This window comes from Ranitomeya imitator, chromosome 7, assembly GCF_032444005.1.
Source record: "Ranitomeya imitator isolate aRanImi1 chromosome 7, aRanImi1.pri, whole genome shotgun sequence".
Taxonomy (NCBI): Eukaryota; Metazoa; Chordata; class Amphibia; order Anura; family Dendrobatidae; genus Ranitomeya; species Ranitomeya imitator.
In genome coordinates this window covers 47,323,925-47,326,424 of record NC_091288.1, presented here as the reverse complement: position 1 = coordinate 47,326,424, position 2,500 = coordinate 47,323,925, and the positions used below count along the sequence as shown (strand labels likewise).

Below are 2,500 nucleotides of genomic sequence, written 5' to 3'. Positions count from 1 at the left end.
CTGCAGACGAATGTCCAGCACATCTCTGCAGACGAATGTCCAGCACATAGCTGCAGACGAATGTCCAGCACATAGCTGCAGACGAATGTCCAGCACATAGCTGCAGACGAATGTCCTGTACACAGCTGCAGACGAATGTCCAGCACATAGCTGCAGACGAATGTCCTGTACACAGCTGCAGACGAATGTCCAGCACATAGCTGCAGACGAATGTCCAGCACATAGCTGCAGACGAATGTCCTGTACACAGCTGCAGACGAATGTCCAGCACATAGCTGCAGACGAATGTCCAGCACACAGCTGCAGACGAATGTCCAGCACATAGCTGCAGACGAATGTCCAGCACATAGCTGCAGACGAATGTCCTGTACACAGCTGCAGACGAATGTCCAGCACATAGCTGCAGACGAATGTCCTGTACACAGCTGCAGACGAATGTCCAGCACATAGCTGCAGACGAATGTCCAGCACATAGCTGCAGACGAATGTCCTGTACACAGCTGCAGACGAATGTCCTGTACATAGCTGCAGACGAATGTCCAGCACATAGCTGCAGACGAATGTCCAGCACATAGCTGCAGACGAATGTCCAGCACATAGCTGCAGACGAATGTCCAGCACATAGCTGCAGACGAATGTCCTGTACACAGCTGCAGACGAATGTCCAGCACATAGCTGCAGACGAATGTCCAGCACATAGCTGCAGACGAATGTAGCTGACTATGACAGTGTGGCTGAGCAGAGAGCTATGGCAGGGTGTTGTGCAGATGGAAGCAGGCATTAATGGGCTGCAGGCAGCACTTACCCTTGCTGAGCACATGCAGGCAGGCAGGGAAGGGCACGGAGCTGTAATCCAGGTGGCATTTTGGTGGTTCCCAGCCTAGAATCTAGTTGTGAGCTTTTCCAGATTCCTTCTCTATTGCACCAGTAGAGAAACTTCGTCAGTGGGAAGGAGCCTCAGACTGATCAGCCAGTGGTGCTGGTGACTCTGGAAGGGATCAGCAGCATAAAACAAACCACAACAGGAAGCAGGAGATAAACTAAAGAGGGGAAGGAGGGGTTCAGGATCGCACAGAACACTACATGCACCTCATCTGAGACAAAGGTTACAAAAAGAAGGTTTGAGACTCTCTAAAGGCAGAAGGCAGCAAAACTCATCCAGGGAACCCAGGCAAAGGCCATGAAGAATCTCACAGGCGCCACGTGACCGGCAGCAGCCAATGGAGGAGCCAGGGAGGTCATAACCAGGGCTATTACCAAGTTGTAAATTTTCTTCAAACAAAAAAGGAATTTACTGCAATTCCTTGCGGATTCTGCACATATTGCCAGCCAGCGCCATTTTTCTTGGCTCTTGTATAAACCTCTTGTTATAGGCTTTTTTTTTTTCAGATTCATAGAAAAGTGGATAAACCCCGAACACAGGGCTCTGCGAGGATCATTTAACAAGGGCATAAACACATTTAATATTTACTGGCTGTGATCTTCAAGAGCTGCTGCTTGTGTTATTATATCATATTATATATATTTTATTTTCCATTGTATTACAGGGACCTCCATAAGCAGTGATGCATTAGACGCCAGGCAGCAGGAGGAACAGACACTTGTAACACTGGGAATCCATAATATGTGCTGCAGATATACATAAGGAATAAAGAGAGAAAAGCCTTGTGTCTGGGTATATATATTGTGTGTGGGATGTAGAAAAAAATATAAAGCGCTATGTTAGATGTATATATGTGAACTATATCTATAAAGTGCACATTTGTTCAGGACAGCATCTCTGTTATTGTCTCTTTTGTTTTTAAGACTATAAACAAAATGACCTTCAAATGATCTTCACTACACCCACCCTCCGGAAAAAAAAAGGAAAAGCACAAGAAATAAGAAAAGAATTGCTGGAAAACTCAGATTAATTTATTTTAGTGCTTGGAATATTAAATAAATTGAGATTAAAAATTAATCTGCTAATATGACAATTATGTTAGTGACATAAATTGTGGAAAAGTAAAAAAATAAATAAATTGTAAAATCCATCCAACTTTTACACACTCTGAAAAAGAATGAGGTAAAGTAGATGCTGATTATCAGGAGAAGAAATATGTGTGGCAGGTGAGGAGAGTATTGCAATATTAATTTGTCGCACTAATCATTAAAATACATTAAATTATAAAATACATACAAATACAGACTATTTATTTTATGCAGTACGGGTGCGCATATATATATACATATATGTGTGCGTGTGTGTATGTACAGTATATATTTATGTGTGAGAATGTATGTATATATGCATGTGAGTATGTGCATATATATATATATTAAGTATGATGTAGAACTATTGTTTTTTAGTTATTGATTCGTATTTGTTTACTTTATTTTATATATATATTTTTATACACACACATCATACATGCTGTGTGTACATGTATATAGATTTGCACAGAATATCTATCTATCTATATATATATGTGTGTGTGTGTGTATGTGTTTGTGTGCTTGT

General features: G+C 41.6%; 1 protein-coding gene across 2 annotated transcripts in view; it reads right to left on the bottom strand.

Annotated features, from left to right (window-relative positions):
• The window catches only part of HOXD3 (homeobox D3), a 46,191-nt gene extending 44,842 nt beyond the window's left edge, over positions 1-1,349 (bottom strand). For both annotated transcript variants that reach the window (XM_069733191.1, XM_069733194.1), the window contains exon 1: positions 806-1,349. The gene's annotated coding sequence lies outside the window, so the exon portion shown is untranslated. The remainder of the gene's footprint in view (positions 1-805) is intronic.
• Positions 1,350-2,500: the final 1,151 nt, after the last annotated feature.